At 40.9% G+C, this 20,838-nt stretch overlaps 1 long non-coding RNA gene across 3 annotated transcripts in view; it reads left to right on the forward strand.

Annotated features, from left to right (window-relative positions):
- LOC138066032 (uncharacterized) overlaps nucleotides 1-20,838 on the forward strand; it is a 43,919-nt gene that overhangs the window by 8,140 nt on the left and 14,941 nt on the right. The window contains exon 3 of one of the 3 annotated variants that reach the window (XR_011139194.1): nucleotides 17,369-17,496. The exons of the other annotated variants lie outside the window; for them this stretch is intronic. This is a non-coding gene — a long non-coding RNA (uncharacterized lncRNA). The remainder of the gene's footprint in view (nucleotides 1-17,368; nucleotides 17,497-20,838) is intronic. 3 annotated transcript variants of the gene reach the window in all.

The following is a 20,838-nucleotide window of genomic DNA, read 5'->3' on the forward strand; positions in this document are numbered from 1 at the left end:
TACCCCCTGTCCTTATAATCATTGGCAAAAGTATTTATGTCATTGAATACCGAAATTGTCCTAAGGCATGAAATTTCCAAACGTAATGCTGCTACTACTATTAATATTGTTCTGGACTTGCATGCTTCCCTCATTGTAGGGACGACTAGTGTTCTGTACATCTTAATTAAGCATTACAATATTCCAGAGTGATTGGTAAATATTATTCTAATTATTTACTAAATCTGTAAGTTGAATCACATAGACGTTCACTGGAATAGCAGAATTCCTTTTGAAATCAAGGGTGGAACTATAAATAGAAGTTAACTAATTTTTAAATATTGATACTACAATGACAGCAAAAGGCTTCAGTCAAGATGAGCGCTTCATTATGCTCAGTTCTGTACATACACATAGTAAGAAAGACAAAAAGTCTTGGCTGCGAGGAATTTACACAGTGAACAGATGAGACAAACTGCAGAAGGAAGGATATATTAGTATCTCTGTTTTACAGACAGGAAGCAAAGAAAAGTGATTTGCCTGAGGCTGCTCTGCATTACCAGTAGCAACTGAATTCAGATTTCTCAATATATTTTAGGTAATTTCTAACAGTTTGTTTTGCGGTGTGCTTTTGGTCTTTGGGGAATGTTCCCTTTGTTCCCTCGTGACATTTAATTTGATATAGGGAATGCATGGGCATTTCCAGTGTTGCCCCTTCCCTTCCCCTTTCCAGAGCCACCAAGTACTTTGCTAGTTGCGTTCGTTCTCTGTTAGCCTTGGAAGGAGACGTTCCAGGGAGGAGTATGGACCTCAGTGCACCAGATGTGAGATGAAGCACTATAATCATCTACCTGACCTGCTCACATATCTTTTAATTAAAAACAAAAAAGAGAAACAAGAGAATTAAATGCATCTGAAAGAAGTTCATTAGAATGGAAGTAATATTTATTGCCATTCCTGACGGCACTGACATGACATATTGGGGTGTTTATATATCTTTCAAAAAGTGGTCTGTCTTCTGTTTTGCCAGATAACTGATGAGGCAGGTGCTGAAGTTAGCTGTCTCCTAGGCAAAAGAGGCCACTACAGTTTGAAGCACAGTATCAAGATAAGGCTGTCATTGTGCAAGTCTCCATTGCCCTGAAGCTAATATGCACAATCTGTTTTTGCAAGTGCCTTCATATTTTCTTTCTTTATGATGAACATATTCAGCACATAAGTGTTTTTAGTATTGGCTGACTCTGGTATTTTGTAGTCACGATTGTGGTATTTAAGCAGGAGGTGATCTGTTTTGCACATGGAGAAGGGGCTGTGGAATAGAGGAAATAGCAGAAAAAAGTCTTGCTATTTTTTGGCAAGAGAGTGTTATGATTATTTTGCAAAGAATATACCCCATGCTCATTATATCCATGTACAAATCTGATTTCTAAGCTGTGCCTAGGGAACATTACCGTTGCGTTAGAAATGCAGGTATGATATTAAAATTAAATTGGAATGCTCATAAATATATAGTCTCTTCTCTTTCTTTGTAGCTGCTGCATAATATTGCTCCCCAGTTTCAGTCTAAAAGCTGCGATTATTTAGATGAAACAAGCAATATCACTTGAATAGCAGCTACTGTAAATAAGGGAGACCTCTTTATAAAACTTCATCATATTGGTAATATCTAAATGCATTTGATATGATTTTTGATATGATAAAGCAGCACATTGCCGTTGATTAAGAAAATTCCTTTCAAAGAGTTTTCCTTATAGTAATTTCTGAAATGCATTTCAAGACTCTCTGAAAATCTTGAAATACAAGCTAAGCCATGACATGGTTGTATTACGAAAACATTTGGTGAGGGCCGCATAATTATCTCCAGTTACTGGATGAAGCAGAGATGGTAACTTATATCTAGTCTTTGCTGGCATACTTATTTAGAAACTCACTTGAATGTAGGCTTTGGGTTTTTTTTTGCTTGGTTGGGGTATTTTTGCTGGACTACTCTTATGGAGAGGGAAATTATTTTTACAGGAGATGTTGTGACCAGGATGCATATATCTAGCTGCAAGTTGTTTCAAGGTAGGAAGAAGTCCTGAAACATGCATCAACCTCAAGGCTAAAATCTTTCCAAAAAAGTGCTCAGTTTTAGAATTGTTCATCATGGCACCATGTGTGTATGTATTGAAACACACAGTGCCAAGTATAATGCCAATTTTTCTGAAGCAGGTTCATTTTTTACTTTACAGCATTGTTGTGCTGAATTGCTGATTAATCAGTAATGTTCCAGCTGAACAAAGTCTCCGTTTTGAAAGGTACAATTGCTACTCTGGTTTAGACGTCCAGCAAGGGGCCTCTGTACGGTGTGGTGATTTCAAAGGAAAATGTTTGAACATAGAAATAAAAAGAGCATGAAGGAAGCTGGCAACAAGGTTATGCCAGCTAATACTCTTATAAACAGATTTGGAACAATGCTAGTGCATTAGTTCTAGGGAGTGGGTGGGTAGCAAGCCACCTATATTGTTTCATGTTATGTATTTTTAACTCATGCAGGTCTCTAGCTTTATTTTCACACATTGTTACTGAGGAATGTAAAGCAATCTATCACAATGTGTCAGGTGCAAACCCTGTGATCTGAGGACCCTGAAGTAGGGGATCAGCACCGGAGAGCATGGGTGCAAAATCTTGGGTAGCAGAAACGATGCTGTATTGAGGGAGGGATCTGTGGGAGGCATGGGCTTCTGTTTCCTGCTGAATTTTGTCAGAATCTAGGGGCTGCTATGCTATACAGAGACGAGATGTTTTCCACAAGGTGACCACTGACATTGCTCCTCTTTGAATTGCAATTCCCCCTGAATTCAGAACTCAAGAGGAGTAAGAGCTGCCGCCTTACACAGATACAGAATACTGCAGATCAGGGATGAGCAGCAGCCCTCCTATTTGAGAAGTAAAATCTCTCTGTTCTTGCTAACTCGTCTATTAACCTCTAATAGGGGAAACGGTTTTAGTCCTCAGCCCTAAAAGTTTACAGGCCCTTGCCTCAGAGAAGAGAGACCTGTCTTTTGGCACCATTAGTGAACAAGAGCAATACAGTGCTCCCTGTGAGTTCCAGGTAGACTGACCCTTGCTGTAGAGGAGGGTTTTCTCTGTCAGCGTCGGATGCCTAATAAAGAGCAATTGACTGGATTCAGTGGGCATCATTTGCGCTTGATTTTGCAGTAGTTTGGGGCACTTGGATTCTGGGATAAAAAAATGGTACCACCCCTGAATTGGTTTCCCAGAATTCAAGACTAGAACTGGAAACATAAGAGACAACCTGGACAAAGCTAAGAGAGAGAGACAGATGGGTACCTGCAAGCAGTGGTGAGAACTGCAAGCTGGTCGTAAAAACTCTCCTAAGCTTGTATTGTGTAGATTGCTCTCTGAGTACTGACAATAGTATAAAGGTGATGGACAGTGCTGGGAAAGGATGGAGGTGGCCGAGTAGAGCTGGTGTGACCACAACTGACGTGTCAGAAAGCAGAAGAGAGCTCCAGTGAGATCCTTTCAACCCAGCACCGTCCCCAAGGCAGGTGGAAGTACCCACTAAAGATGTAGCTGTCTGAATTTAACCTTTGCAGTTCCAGCCAATGAAGTGTGAGCAGGCTGCAAGCGCAGAGGGAGGAGAGAAGTAGCCAAGTTTTTGGGGTTTTTTTTGCTTTTTTTTTTTTTTTTTTTTTTTAAGATTATGGGAAAAAAGCTCCCATGCACACGCAAAGGAGAGCAGAGAAACAACGGCTAGTGGAGGAACCCAAATAATACCCTGACCCAGAGTGATCAGCCCATAAAAGGCTCATCTCCACGTGCACACAGGAGCCCAGAGGCACGATGACGGCAGGAGGGAGAACCCCAATAACCTGGTCAAACACCTGAGCCCCCGCCTGGCACTTCCCCAAGCTGTCCCAGGGGAGCCTACAGCCCTGTGGGCCGCAGGACACCCGTGGTCAGAAGCCAGCAGGGGAGGCTCCTCCTGGTTGCCTTATAGACATAGGGGTTACTGCCTGGGGCTTGGGACACATGATGGGATGCTGAGGAAGAGCATTCTGGGATTGCACAAAGCTTATTATGGGGCATTGAAGGGCAGAAGCAAAGGCAGAGACAGGGAAGGGATCAGGGTGATTTGGGGAGGCGCAAGCATGGGAAAATAAGAGGGATGAGGGGCTAAAAGGGGCCAGTCGCATATAACTGGGCTGCTGGTCAGTACGCTAGCCTGGCCATGCCCTGTACCTGATGGGTGCCATCTGTCCCATTTTCTCGCTAAGCTCCCTTTCTAACTCTTTTCCTGGGTGTGGGGCTCTGCGTGTGTGTCTGGAGGGCTAAGTGCCAGCAACTGGGGTCAGCCCTTGGGCGAGCAGGCCCTTGTGTCTGCATCGGCAGCGACCGGGGTGAGTGAGGGAACGCGAGTGAGCGTGTGATCACTAGCGACCATCGGGCCGGACGAGCCAGCGAGTAGGTGAAGTGGCTGGGGAGCCAGGAGGTTGTGTGTCTGGGAGTGAAACAACTAAAGGAGTTGGCTACTGGCGGGATGGGCGGTCCGGGCCACCTGATTCTTTGCATTTTTCTTGGCAATTTACATCTATAGGTAGGCCTGATGCTGATTCTACAAAATTGGAGTGCTTCAGCTTAGCCCTCCTCTTTTCTCAGCATCCATAGAGCCATCTTTCTGTACTCTATATCTCTAATGAAGGTATAGAGAGTGTGATGCAGAGATTGCAAATGGTGTGCGCATAAATAGAGAATTTCAATTTGCCCACTTTTTTACAGCCATTTGTACTCACTTCAAGCAATCCCAGGGTAGTGGAAAACCATATCTTTTGTGTCTGGAATACTCAGCACCCCGTCAACGTTTCTTGATAGCTGCAGGAAAGTTTCCAGAGAGAAAAAAAAAAAAGGTTCCGTTACTTTTCTAAGATTTTTCAAGCTGTTCAAATATGTTTTAGTTGGTCAAGTTCTCATATGAAAGATAATTTAGAGCACTGTGTTGATGTGCCTACGCTTAACTATGAGAGTTACAGCCCTTTGTATGTGATATTAAACTGCAAGATTTCTTCTTTCTATTTGTGTAATTCATATAGAAATTAAAGATACCACAGTATTTCAAGAAAGAACAGGTAGTTACAAAAACCTTCTGGCAAACGTTTCCCATCTCACCCAAACAGGCTCTGACAATTCAAATGTTTTTCCAAGCTGCTATGTTACCGTACACGTAATCACACTCTCATCCATCGCTGCACAGTGCTAAATTTAACCCTTGAACATTGCATTTTGTTAAGCAGGCATTTGTGAACCACATCTTTTCTATAAAACAGACTCCCTTCCTGCATCTAGTTCACTTGCTGTAGTTTTTTATCCAGTAAACCTCCGGACTAAGAATGTCTGTAATCCATGGGGTCTGGAAAACAGGCATGTGGATTGTAACTCAGCAGTCTGGCTGAGAAGAGGAAATGCTGCCTGGTTTCTTCACCATGCTACTGAAGAAAATCCTCTTCATAAAGAATTGTGTGCAATCTGCACTAACTATTGACATATCTAGCAAATAATAGCAGCCTGTCAGTGTATCCCTCAAAGATTGCTTTAGGGATCTGTCACACCAAACCTCATCACTTCCAAATGATTAATTACTGCCACGTCCAATCTCAAACAAGAGCTAGTAATGCATGGTTATGTTTGTGTAAGGGGTGGCAAAGTGTGAGGACATATGTATATGCTTATATACAATACAAGCTTCCATATATGGGAAGGCTTCAGGATGAGGTTTGAACAGCCCCTTACTAAGTAAGAGAGAACATTTTGCCTCACAGTGGACTAATGATTTCTGAACATGTAATTGAGCCTGGGGCCCTCATTGCCGAGTGCTGCTTCCAGTCAAGGGAGCCATGCCTGCAGCTGCCTCAGCAGGAGTACAGGCTGTCCCCGGGTGGTAAAAGCAGGGAGAGTTTGGGGGAGTGAATATTGATGTTGCCTCTTGAATAAATGAAGAAGCAATAATTCTTTTGCGGGGAAGGCGGGGAGGAGGACGATGAGGCAAAAGAGGCCAGAGATGGGAGTATGAATCCAAGCTGAGTGCTAAAGGACCCCTGTCTTTGCTGGCTGAAGTCAGCTGCAGGTTTCCTTCCACAGGAGCTGACAGACTTGCATAAGGACTGGAGCTCTGCAGTTTAGCAGCTGGTTTGACAGCTTAATAGAATATAGGAAGCTTTCTGAATGTGATATAAAGGTAGGTAAATACAAGCATAGTCATCTTTTTTTCCTATTCAGTCATTCTGCTAGCCTTTGTTTCTGTTCAGAAACTGTAAGTGTAAAGTATAGCGCCCTAAGCACCATTTCTTGCCAGCAGATGGGTCCTAGCGGAGGGTGGTACAGATCTTAGGAGTTGTGAGAAATCAGTGAGATGATTGGACCCTGAAGGAATCTAAGATTCCCCCTCCCAAAATACACAGACATCCTGTGCAATAATTAAGGGCACAGAAGCTGTTTGGAAAACAACTGATTAAAACTAAAATTTCATTTATGTTGTAATTGTTTGAATGCTAAGCAACACCAACCAAGAAGCAAACTGTGTGCTCATGGGGCTTTTGTGTCCTCTCAGACACATTCAATAGGATTCCATTAAAAATGAGTATTTGAATCTTTGATAACAAGGCTAGTACGCAGCAACTTTCCACAAGCAGCCTTCCATCAGGCTTTTCAGAGGCATTTATGATGACAAATACTGCTTTCTTTATTATCACCAGAAATTGTTGCTATCACAGGTATAAAGTTACTCTGTATTGTGCCATGCAGAAAATCCATAGCAGAACACCAGCATCTCAGTTTCACTCATGTGGATAAGTGCACAGAACCAAAAAAATTTACCTTCAAAGATATGACTCTATCATTGACATAAGCCAGCTTGGCCTGAGAAGATGACAAAATCGTGTAGTGCCACTTGATTTAGTGTGTCTTTGGAAGTTTATACCTTCTGAAGCTTTGAGCTAGCAAGAATATCATCCCCTCTCTTTAGGCAGGAGATGGATAAGATCCATTTTACCCATCCTTCACATGTACTCTCCTGAGCTTGTCCCAGAGAAGTCAGTGATGTGTGTACATTGGCTGGGGTGTCACCCTAGCAGACGCAACTCAGGTTTTATATTCTAATCCGTATAATGGGTAAATTAGTACATCCATTCTCTACAGTGGAGTTCTACTGCTGTGATGAAGATCAGGATGTGGCCACAATTGCTAAAGATTAAAAGGCAACCTAAGATTCAATTTCTGTAGATATGACAGTCCTTTAAAACAACAATGGTCTACCTTAGATTCCCTAAATCTCTGAATCTCAATGAGAAGCTTGGTATATAAGCCTAATTTTTATGGTTTTAATCTTTATAGTTTTAATATTGCCTTATTTATAAGATAGATTTCATTCATGCAACCACTGTGTAGGAATGTGTTACAGGCACCTTAATTCCTTATCCAGCATTACATATATGCTTGAGGATAAAAGGGAAGTAGATGGCATGGTATTAATTTATGCTTTATAGGAAAACATCAAAGTCACATAACCTTATGTCTAATACTTTCACTTAATTATACGGTTCTACATTTGCATCTTCAAAGTCATCTACAAACAATAACTAATTAATACTTACAGCAGCCCTTTGAAATAGGTACATAGACATAGTTAATCCAGTGTAACCAATTCCTTGCCAAAGGCAATACATTGAATCAGTATTTAAGACAGGATTAGAGCTCAGATATTTTGCAGTCTTATTCTGTGGTCAGTTCACTAAACTAGCAGTTCCCAGATTGACTTAGAGTGTGCTCACTGCTACTTCTTTGCCTTCACCTGCACCAAACCTTCCTCTCTACCAAAATGATTCCTATCCCCCCTTTCCCTCAGAAATTCCTTTACTCCAGTCACTCTAGGAATGTGGGAGATCTTTTTCACCCCAAAACCCTGTACCCAACTTTCATCTCCTTATACCTATCATTGCTTGACCAGCTCTTTACTACAACTGTAGCCCTCCTTGCACAAGTGCCCTTCTACTTCAGGTGTCATTGGGCCTTCCTACTGTCCTCTAGTTCCAAGGGGAATTACATCCCTCTCTCTCCCCCTGCTCCATAATTCCCCTACCTCCTTGCTGGGCAACTGCTTTGCCAGATACAGCAGGGAGGAAGCACTGTCCAGGGGGCTGGTATAAAGCCACTTTTTATCTTCCAGTTGACTCCCTTTTGTACAATGAGCAAAGAGAAAATTAAAGGTAAGCCTCGTACAGTTAAATAGTAGCCCCGGCACACAGAAACCATGCCCCAAACCAAAATGCAGCCCATATGTCTGTTATTGAAGGTGGAGATTCATAAAAGCCTTTGCAGTACATTGTGAGTTATACCAGCACTTTATAGGCTCAGGCACAGGCATTGTTACCCAGAGAGTTCTGAAGGCCGAGGGAGTTAGCAAGCGTGGAACCAGTGAAAAGCTGCTCTTGTAGCAAGGAGTATATTACTTGCCTTGAAGATAGTCTAGTGATAATATAAACTAGACTGAGGCTGTTCTGAAGACCACTGCAAGTAGCAGGGAATGCAAAGGACATCAGTTATCTGCGCCAAACTATGATAAAGTCTCTGATTTGATAGAAGAAATAGTCCTGCATGGCATGTAGTCACTGATGGGGTACAAGGAAAGAGGAAAAAAAAACAATGGAGAAAAACTGCTTTGACCTAACTTCAACAGAGAACAGTGCCAGACCCTGAGAAATAATGTCACATCTCAGACTTCTCACCGTGGCAATGTTTAAGATGTGATCAAATCTTACTTGGCTTTCCTTATTTGGTAGTAGGTAGCGTTAATATGATGTATCCTGTAGTTATTCATAATGAAGTCACACCTGTCTTTGTACTTTGAGGTAATATGGTAAGGCAGAAAACATATTTGCCCTTACTGTAGGGACTAAAATATTCCTGCAAGTAGCTGCTGACCTGACCGTTGGGTATCAATTGCCTTCAGCTGTATGCAACCCTAGCCTTGGACTCATTATCTCCTTTACTCTTTAGAAATAGTTATGTCTTCGTGAGACTGCAAAAGAGAGGAAACGAGACATAGAGGACATGAAATTATCTAGTGTCTAAGGATATATTCCAAACGCTATACACTGTTGCAGAAAACTCTGATTTATCTCATCATTCCAAAAAGTACCATTTTCTATTGGTAAGACTGTATAGCTACATCTGCTACTGATTTCCATTTTCTTTAGAAAAATGCTTGATACTCTGTCCCACACTCTCAGGCTCTCTGCAGCTGCTTAGAGGTGGATATTGTCCTAAATTATATAGTCTGCTTCTAGCACAAATTGATTAGGTTTGACTAGGAAGAATTACATGAGGTGCAGAAGTTCAGATGAATGATCCGAATGGTCTCACTTGGCTTTAGACCATTACATTTACTGAGTACTAGGTCTCTATTCAACATGATTCAGGAGGTTAAAATCCAGAACTCAGCAAGCAAATAGGAATTATACATTCAACCAAATGGAGGATGGCTGAGTATAGACATATGGCAGATTCATTTTTTTCAATCTGTTGGTAATCTCAAAGAACATGTAGTAACAGAACAAATCAGCATGTTGGTGGAGGTTCCCCCGCCACCCACAGCGAGTGGTATTTTGGGGCATATAAATGTGAGTCAATAATAACAACATATCCCTTTCAAACTGAGTAATTTCTACTATAATCCAAGGTGACTACTGTCAAAAGGGGATGTGCAAAGGCACTAACATTCTTTTTACTTTAAAATAATTATATACTGTAAATAAGTGCAAGAAAAACATAACTCTTAAGGACTCTTGTGGAACAAGTAACTTTTAGTGGAAATATAAATGTCTATCAGTTGCATAACATAGTTTAAATATTAAATGACAGACACCTGAGGATCACCTAGGCTAGATGGCAAAGCTTTCTTGTACAATGCTGCCTGACAATGAAATCCTGCCACTTGATAATTGAATTAAAACATTCCTTTCACAGCCACAATGAAGGTGTCTGATACTTTCTCTTACACTTATGTGACTCTGCAAACGTTTAGCATGTGCACAGTCAATGTAGCAGTGAAGATTTACTGCATAAAATCTTTGAGGGAATTTTCTTTTAGTCTAGGAATCTATGTTTCGATCTCAGCTATTAGGAGCCCTAAGGCAGCTGATGAGCACAGGGCGAGAGCCTGGCCCCAATGGAGTGTTACCAGGTACTTCCCCTCTTAGTGAACAGAAGCCTTTTCAGACGCTGACAGCTGAGATATATTCAGCGTTCTGTGTCTCTCTCAAATAGAGAGGAAAAAATGGAACGCCCTCTTTCCACTATGCAACTTTAGCAGGTAGTTTACTGCATTTAATGAACTGTTATAACATAGGCAGATGAACACTTCCCACCCGCTCTCCACATATCTGGCACATTGAAATCCCTTGTCCTATATTTCTGTGCTATATGGTAGCTTCCTCTGCTTGCAGAAATACAGTCCACAAAACTGAAACAGAGGTTCCAAAAGATTTTAATTTGCCAAAGGTTAAATATCTTTCCTTTCTCCCAGGCTGGGACTTAAGAGACTGACTAGTGGGGTCTTCTCAGCTTTAAACAAAGCCAAAGGCTAGATAATAAATAAAAAAGTCTGCTGCCCTTTCTGTCCTACAGCTCAGATCAAGCGTATCAATTATTTCCTTTTTGTCTAGGCTTTCACTTTTAATTCAAAGTCCAGTGAGAAGTCTGGCCGCCCATAAACTGAAGAACTGGCTGCTTCTCTTCTAACCAGGGATAGCTCCTAAACTGAGTCCATTAGATCCTGCTTTGAGTCCCACATGACCCACTGAATTCACCAGGGTCATACTGGAAGTAACTGAATCAGTACAGGTAAAAGCAAATGAGTTGACCAGTTTCAGCAAAATTCAGCTCATTGCAGAGCTTTAAAAGACACATCCATCGCTAAGGTACTTGCTGAAGTCAATTCTGCATAACCATAGCCTTTTGTAGGTCTCCTTTTTGCATCTCCCATGTTAGGCTCAGTCAGTATTCCTATATTGTTTTTCCCCTCTCTTCCTTTGTGATTGTAAAATTGTGTCCACATTTGTTTCTCCAGTGGTATTTCTTATTCTGTAAACTGCAAGATAGCTTCCTATCTCTTAGCATAATTTGTGCTAGTGCCTCATACGTTATATCAAACTATGAGCAAGGAACTCTTAACCTGTGATCAAGTCAGTGGCCATAGTGCTAGGAGTGAAATGCTTACAGTGGGGCCTTTTTTTCTCCATTTATCTGACTAGTCCCACCATCACTGCTGGAGCGATATTTGAACAGGGCTTTGGGAAATGTTCTGACTATCCTCCCACTACTTGGAAACTAAAAGTGGACCTGAATCCATTGACAATTCATCTGTCTTGCACCCAAAGGAGTTGTTTATATATGTATGTGTATGTATATACACGTGCGTGTACACACACACACATATAGAAACTGCATAAACTGGCATTGCCTCCAACAGAAATGTGTTTCAAACGCAGTATCGGCAAAATTTTAAAAAGATTTTAAGAAGTGACTCTTGATTTAAGATGCCAGCCTTGAAACGTTATGCCTACATGCTTGGTACACTCTAAAAATCATTTAGCCACCTTGAGTTCAGTGTGAAAAATGGAAATATGCTAGATCACTAGACCATTTTGAAAAGTGTAGTCTTATAGATTTTAATTCTGAAAGCACAGACTTTAATCTTGTATTCCAAGGTGAATGCCTGTTGAGTTAGGTAGAACATAGAAAGTTTCTGGGAATTTATTAGAATATTGTCTCTTTGATCAAATATTATATCAAAGCTTTTATTTCCTGAGTCAAGGACAGAGGTACAATGGTTAAGTTTCCCATTCAATAAATCATCTATCAGTTTAGTAGCTTGGCTGATGCTTTGATTAAATCAGATTTATTTCCTGCATTCTGAGGTAAACTGCTTTTATTATTCTTTGTACAGTTGAACTAACCAAATAACTGTTTGCGTATTTCTCCTGTAAATGGAAGTTTTGCTCTGTAGTCTACGCTGCTTGTAAATCTCCATCATCAGTGGAGGACAGAATAGGTGTCCAAATACCAGAATTATACTGATGCATCTCTAAGTTCATATAGTATCTTTATGATAATAATCACAGTAAAGTTGAACATACAATGACTGAGGGACTTATTTATTTCACCCGACTTTCAAAGACAATGGGGGAAATTGAAGTACTGCATTGAAGGTTTTTTTTTTTTGGTATCTTTAGGGCTACTGCTTGGTAGAAAGAGCAGCTGATTAAGGTGCTTTATGAGAAAGCTTATCTTGCCCAGCTCCACCTGTAGTCAACAGAACCATAGCCTCTTCTGAAGGTTGAGTCCAAGAGTCGAAAGTATTTGATCTGAGTAACTTTCAGAATAACCTATATCAACAGACTATAAAAGGAAATGAGGAAGACTAGCTGCCTAATCTAGGTGCCTGAAGTTGGAACAGTTTGAACATACCTCTGAAAGCCTGCATTTACAATTTTTTTACTATAAAAAGAAAATGCCATTCTGCATTCAGAGAAAGAGAATATGAATTTTAGTATGCAAATCAATGCTGACATCGGTGTTGGAGTCACTAAGAAGGAAGTGAACGATCAGCTCAGCTCAGGTAAATTACAATCAGACAGTGAAGAGTTGGAGGTGAGCCTGAATCCAAGCCGTGATGTAGACATCAGTATATTTCAAAGTTGCTTTGCATTTATTCAGGTTATGATTTCTTAGCCAGACCATCTCCATAGCAGAATGAGCCAAAATAGGTATTTAAAATCCATCTCACTTATAGTTCAAGATTTTGTGGCTTAGGATCATCTCTAGTATTGTTTTTTGCTTTGTTTTGCATGATCAAAGAAGGCATAGCTCAGCAAAATCCCCAGTGAGGTGATAAATATCCTTACTGGTGCAAAACTTAACACTTATGCCCTCAGAGCAAAAGGATGCTTGCCAGAGTCAAGAATGATTAAACACCAGCTAAGGACTTTAGGCTTAGGCCCAGCGGAAAATTTAGAAAGCGATATTTATCATTGTTTGGTAACTTCTCCAGAGTGAAGTAGAAACTCTCTTGCAACATTACAAAGGAAAGCCTTCTTGAAAATCACTAAGATGAGAGTCACTGTCAATGTGGAAAAGTGGAGGAGGTTACATCCCAAATTGCCTCTGACCAGAATTGTCCATAAACTATTCCACAAGGAAAGCTGGGTTTGACTTTGAGAGATTAGGCAATTCTCTGAGAATCTCTAGGATACATAAAAGGCTTGGATGACCCACCCAGAGGTCCTGTACAGCAGTGATATAGTGCTCTCTCTTTCTTTCTTCCCCAAATCTTGGGCCGATTTCTCAGTTATCTGCTTTGCAGAGGAAGCTGATTGAAGTCCCAGCTTGCTGGGAAGCTCTCCTCTCTCATGATCCGGGTATGACTTGCACTATGTCCTGGTCAACTGCACAGGGGAGTTAATGGGGCTGGAAACAAATCACCTTCTCTTGTGCTGGGTTGCTTTTCAGATAGATCAGCTCCCCAGTCCTCCTATGATGGTGCTAGTCCAGTGTGAAATCAAGCAGAAACATGGGTAAGGCTCAGGAGAGAGATTTAAGCCTTAAATTGCTATGGGATTGTACCCTTAGTTTTCAGTGCCTTTTCTGCCAGTACCTATGAAGAACAACTTGACTTGCTCTTGACTTGCTCCCCAGCCTCACCCTTTTGTTTTGGTCCACAGCACAATGCAAGTAGACACCAAAATATTTTGCAAGATAAAAAGCACTTGGTGTACTGTGGAAGCTCTATACAAAACGGATGAGATAAATGCAGCAGCTCTTTACACTGCAAGCGGTTCCAGCACGGCCTGCCTGGCAGTGCTTTGGCAGATATCTTCCCTGTAGGAGCATGAGACTGACATGTGTCATCTTGGCTCCACTGGAAGGTTTGAAACTCTGTATCCTTTCTCTGCAAAGAGACATCTGCAGAAAATCACAGGCAGAAATTCCTGCAGTCATGATATTTCTTTAACCTTTGCACCCAGGCTCTGCAAAACTGAGTGATACTCCATGAACAAACAAATCTGACGTCATAGCCCTGTATGAGGAAAACTGATTGGCACATTTGACATCATAACCCCTCTAAGGGGAATAAAATATCAACATATTATTACCATATTCTTAGCAGCGATCAGGGACATTGAAATGCTGGAGAAGAAGCAGGAAAAAAATCAGAGTATTGATTACCAGAAAAATGAATTGCCTGACCTTCAGTTGAAAACTTTCCTGTGAAATTTTAAGGCCTTTTATAGTAGCTATATCTTGTGTGCTCTACTAGAGGAAGATGGTAGAAGAGTTGGGATTTTTGTATATCTATTTCCTTCACCAGCTGCAAGATAAGGCAGTTTATGATTTTTTCTTAAATTTAAAATATTTCAGTCCACGTGGTTTTTATTCAATGGTGGCTCTAAAGAATACCGCTAGAGGGCAACATAACAGCTGTGAGCTATTTGAATTTTTGGGCTTCAGTCCTGCAGACTTTGAAGTTGATGAGAACTTATTGACTCTAGTGGTGATGAAACAAGCCCAAAAAATCCATTCACTTGCACAAATACAAAAAATATTTAAAAAAGAAAAAAAAACTATTTAAGCAAATAGGCTACAAATAACTCCTAAATGTAAGTGTAATTAATAAAAATGATATATATTGTCAATCAGTTTTATAAAGCAAGAAGAGATGAGTATTACATCTCGTGGCCTTCTGAAATTGTCTGAGCTTCCCCAGTGTAAACAGCTGGTCTTTACCAACTCTCTCTCTCTCTCTCTCTATATATATACATATACTTGTCCCTGCCTACACATATACACACACATAAATTTTAACTGCACATTGATAATATATATGGAGTACTGAGCAACTGCAGAAGAGTTGAATTTGATTCCTGAAACTGCTTTATTGCTCCCTAGAGCTTCAAAGAATTCTTTATAAAACTCCTAATGCTGTTCTGTAGCCAGAGGCTTTGAGCTTGTCAAATACCATAAGCGAAGCTACATTCGTCCTGGTCAGGCCTTGATTGTGAGGACTGCACGGGAGAAAGGAGTCTTGGGATGCATATGTTTTGTGATCTGAATCCTGCTGCTGTTTCGGTCTCCCACAGAAGTTCTTGTATTTCAGTTTGTTCTCATCATGAAACCTTTGTTTCCTTTTCTGTGTTTATTTTGAAAAGAAAATTGTATACAAACAGTGGGAAAAATCCTAAATTACCAGCTCATTTTTTATTCTAAACATTACTCACACAAAACTTCAAAAGAAATAATAAGCAGTGTTTGAAATAAGGTCTTTCGTATTTGGCTTATTGTTTACAGAACTCTTTGGATAAAATGTAAATTACAAAGTCACTGTGGCCTCAACTCTGAATTGCTTGCCTTTAATTCTCTCCCACATGTGCCCATAGCTGTGATAGCATTTTTTGTTACATATAATGCAATAGTTTATTCTTTGCTTTAAAGTTTCCCAGACGCGCTTCATTAGGTATACAGTGTGTTGTTATATTAAAAGGGTTTCCTGCGGCAAGAAGTAAGCATTCAGCCTTGGAAAAAAAGAAGTCTACTGATCCTGTTGAATGAAGGGTAAAGGCCCCAATATGTTGGCTGTTGAAGCTAAACTTATCCAGCCTGTCAAGGGTCAAAATTTGCCTTGTTTCCATATGGTTGAGCCTCAGGATTGCCCTAAGAACCAGAATCAGAGGGAGCCAACTCTTATGCTTGGAGGAAAATCCCTTTCTCCTGGCACTTCTCAGCAAGTTCAAGCGTGCACTTCCCAGGGGTGGGCAGGTCCTGATACACTGTTCCAGAGCAGATGGCTCTTACACATTTTCCTTAGCATTTCCATGGAGAGGAACATTTGAATTTCAATGCAAGTTTTGGAGGTTTCATCCTGAGGAAATGTCCTAAAGCTTTGAGCTCCTCTTGCATGGCAGGGCAGGCCTGCAAGTCATGCCTGTCCCCTGCACCAACACCCTTTAAATCTCCTGCCTGTGGTATGGGGCCCAAAAGCCCTCAGAGTCTTCTGGTGCCTGGCAGGTCTCTGGGCTCAGGTCCTACCTGCCCTGTAAACTGAGCTGGACCTGGTGGCCTCATGCAGGCACTCTGCTCCGAGGTGCAATTGGGTGACTGACACCAGGATGACATCTGTCCTACAAGAGGCCACACGTTGTTGGCCATAAATCTACCTGTGAGGGCTGTCCCTCCTCCGCATGGCCCGGGTCTCAGAAGAGCGCCGGGATTGCACCTTTGAGGACTAGCTGGCATGGAAATAGCTACAAGGGCTCACAGGGAGGTTGTGTGAACTCCTGTTCCTGTCTAAGTGATATCCCTAGCATTTGGGAAACCATCCTGATGGGCTGTTTAGGTCAACTGAAAAGTCAGACACTTTTTCTTTACTGACAAAACGTGGGCTGTGGAGATGTTCTTTCTCCCAGTTGTCTCTTCTCTTGCTCTCAGTCACTGAGCTAGTCCAGGAACATTGGAGCTAGGAGAGGCACCAGGGCTGCAGAGGGGAACAGTATCTTTATCTTCCACAATGCAGGAAGAGGGATTCCCAACGAGAGACTCCTGCACCTGTTTGTGAAACTCTGTGAGACCCTTAGTTACTTAGTAAATAAATCCTGCAGGCGGTGATTGAGGTGCCTGGTTGGATCGCAGTGATTTTTGAGACCAGACAACTCTTACAAGCTCACGCAAAACACAGATAAGCCCATTGTTTTGGTAGGCTTCTGCAGGCCAGAGTCATTTATTTGATGGATAGTGGCACAGCTAATATTTTTCTAAGACGGAGCTAAATCTGTGGCAGGCAGGGTACAACCACAATTATAAGACTAGGCTCTGTAGCTGCTGGAATTTCCAAAGTGATTTTGGAAAGGTGTTTCTTTAGTTTCTGTGGTTTTGAAGTATTCTGTATAGCAGTTTCCACAACCACTGTTAAGCATATGTATTTAAATAGATTTGTGCCCAGTAGATTAGGTGGCCTTCATAGGATAGTAGTAACTGATGATGATCATTATAGCTAATTCAGTAAAAACATGTATTTTTCAAGAAAAGTTGAAAAACAGTACCTATGCACACACACACGCACACACGTGCACACACACACACACACACACACACACACACACACACACACACACATTCTGTAAAAGCTTTCATTAAAAATTGTTGTAAAAAATTATATGACAGAAAAATATTTCGAATTGCTACCATGGCCTATATTTTAGAAGTCATAGTTAATTCTCTTTTTGGTCCAGTTTGCCCATTTATCCCGTTTCTGATGATCCATCTCTTGCCAAATTCCTAGGTGTGTCACTGGAGTCCCTGACTATAGTGCACCAAGAGACAACCCAAGAAGATGATGGGGAGAGGGATATAATGAAACCACAACTCTCACAGGACACCTGCTTGCACTTCCAGACAGAGAAGTTTGAGGTTTCACAGAAAAAGTTTTATCTTTCAGATTTTTATATTTCATAGAAAAATCAAGATGACCATGCAAAGCAGACCTTAAAGAATTAACCAAAGCCCAGATTTTCTGCAAAGAGGCTATTTTAATAGGATTATTTTTATCAAGCTATTAAAAGCTTAAAAAGCCCATGCTGACTGAATATATTGCTCTGCTCTGAATTCTGAAAAAGTCCATGGATTCTTCAACATTTGCATTTATGCTAAAGATACAAGTTCAGGTTCCAGCAAAAGTTTGTTTTTGTCTAAGGTGTTGGGGCTTTGAGCTCCAGTGAAAGCTCCTCTTCAAAAGCTCCTCTTCACAAGTAATGCTTGGAACGTCTTCTTCCAGCTCTTAACTTTCCATTTGGCTAATCTTGTCTCAGTCAGGTAATAAGCTATTAACACTTCATTACTAAGATAGTACTGTCAGTACTAAAATGTAATTGATCCCCACAGTCACCGTTTATATCTGCTACACAGTAAAGTGGACATTATCTTTTTGTAACACTTGCTTCAACTGACAAGTATTTTGCATGATGTTCTTTACATTTTCTTATGCTAATGATATTCCTGCACTTCCCTCCATAATACAAAATAGTTAATTATCAATCATGACAATCCTCCCATGCATTTGGATAGGATATTTTATGCCTCCATTTATTACCCCTGTTGTCAAACAGCTGACAAAATCACGACTGGTTTCTCTTAGTTACTGTTGCTTTGGAAACCCGTTCCTTGATATTGGCACGTCTCGATTTGTAACTGACTATTCTTTCAAAAAAGAGAGTTAGAAGAGTCTGTTTTTTCTCTTTGTGTTACAATTAATACAACATCCAAGAGCTCTATTTCAAATTGGTGGGCTACAGCTTCTGAACTTTCCAAGTCAGCCTTCTGAAAGCTAATTAACTCATAATCAACTCAGAGTAGGCCTCTCTCAGCAAAAATTTATAGTCAGAGAGGAAAGACAGTGCCACAACTAATGAAGTCTTGTCCCCAGGTCTTCACCAGCATGTCTCAGTGACCTTAGCAAATCTCTGTGTAAACACTGTTATTCTCTTTTCCACTGTCTGGTTTATTTGAAGAGGAAGTATTTGAAGCAAGGACTATCTCCCAGTAGGGGAGGATGTCTTCAAAGTGCTACTGTGCTAATTGTATTCTTCAAATATGCTTCTTGTTGCATTTGAGTCAGTGAAGGGTCTCAGGGTTTCCCCAGCATAACCAGGGTAGAAGGGCCCACTTTTATTTAAGCTTTGCTAATAAGTAGTTATAAAGCATGGGAAATTCTTGACCTTTGAGAGTCCATGATAATACAGTGCCCACTATAAAACAATAATACAATATATTTGTGATCATTTAATTTGTGAACTTTTAAGTAGCACCACATTGAATGTTAATTTTTTTTTGTTTTAAGGTGTATCTGTCTAATTCAGTAGAGTGAGAAGAAACTTAAGTGGACATCAGCTAGGTGCCAGCAATTTTTAAAAATAGTTGCTGTGGTACAGAAAATATAGAACAGATACACATCCATCCCATGACTTGTCCTTTAAATACACTTTTGGAAATCCATCTTTATTTATCATCTGGTAATTGCCTCATTAACTCTAAAACACAGTTAGGGTGCTTTGTCTTCTGTTGTATACTCAGCCTGAATTATTTTTACATTCGAAGGCAGTAGGAAGTCTGATTTTAGCATTGGCTCTGTTCACCATGACACAGGATTTTTGACCTTAACCTTAAGAATTATATTTTATTAGAATTTTTGTCAGTGATTGAAGTGCTTTTAAAAGTTACCAAACTGACAACTCTGGAGGCTGTCATCCTGTATTTTCTATCAGACAGGTACAACACTGGCAGAGACTACTCAAGCTGCCCTGTATTGTTCCTTTGCCATCTACTCCAGGCAGGTGTAGAGGGACTACCCTTAAAAAGGACAGAGACAGCCGTCATGACTTTATTCTAAGGAGCAATAACAATTCTGCAGTGCTTCTTAATGTGAAAACCCTCTGTTGGAAATGGCACTCAAATCACCCCATTCATTTTAGTCTCAGTCTTGACTTATACTAGAATTGAGCTGGTAACTAAATTCACTAAAATAAGATATTTTCTCCCTACTCTGTATACAGTCAATAGATAAGAGGTCAGTTCCATCAGGTGAACGTTCAGAGCAGGAGCATAACATTAACTGAATTCAGGTGCTTCAAATCTGTAACTTCGCTCCCCATGAACGTGCCAGAGGTTGAGTATTCCTACAACAGACCTTTAACGTATCCCAGCAGTCTCCCTACATGCCCCGTAAGTGTGATACTTTGTAACATGCTTCTGGACCCTCAGGGCTCCAGTGTTCTCCCCAGGAAACTGCTGTACAACAGGAAACTTGTATGGATAATGCTGGTCATGGGAATATACTTTCCAACTTCTAAAACATGTTGGCAGAGGAACGCCTTGGTACTTTTTGCATATTTTGGAACAAAATGTTTAGATTTTTCTGAGTATTTTCCAGGACACTGTTTTTAATGAGTGCTACATCCTTACAGGGTTGATATATTTTAATCTTACCCAGCTATCCTGAATCTGTAATCCAAGCTGGTTAAATGTAAAGCAGACAAAAGTACTCATTTGTAAACCCCCCAATGACACTATAATAAAGGTTTAATAAGCACACGCTGACAAGAATTAAAGAAAACCATCAACTGATCCCAGGCTCAAATCTGGAAATTATCCAGCTAGCAAGCCGGAGGCACTAACAATTACCTGCTCCAGATGGTCGGAGGCTCAGCCTGTGCACACACAGTCTGTCTGCAAGCAGGTTGTATTCATGGGAGATGGGAGAGGACTGATCAATTGGGAAAGCATGAATGCATTTCTATTTAATCCCCTCTTTCAGGTCACCCCCGCTGTGTGTGTGGAGAGGGGAGAGGGATTTCCGCTGAGATTTCTACCGTCTTCCTGACTATTGATCCTAAATGCATTCAAGGCAGAGGTTGATCCTCTCCGACTGCCTTCCCGTGTATGGAAATGTTAATATCCCTTTTACAGTCACCTCCTTTCTCAGGGGCAAACATGGCTTGTTTACCATGGCTTGACTAAAGTATTAGCAAATCGTTACTGTAGTGAGAAGCAAAATGCTCTTTCCCCCCCTGGCAATTTGTAGAATTCGGTGTGAAGCTTTTCTGTACAGGGCACCTTACTTACAGCAGTTACTGTAAACATGTATACAGACATAGTAGGGGAGCTGCATCTTATTCCTAGGTCTTTCTTGGGACTAGAAGTGTTGGTAATCAATTGGTTTGGCATGGCTAATCTCCCAACTTTGTCTTTTAAGGGCAC

This window comes from Struthio camelus, chromosome 1 (genome assembly GCF_040807025.1).
Source record: "Struthio camelus isolate bStrCam1 chromosome 1, bStrCam1.hap1, whole genome shotgun sequence".
In the NCBI taxonomy this organism is placed as follows: Eukaryota; Metazoa; Chordata; class Aves; order Struthioniformes; family Struthionidae; genus Struthio; species Struthio camelus.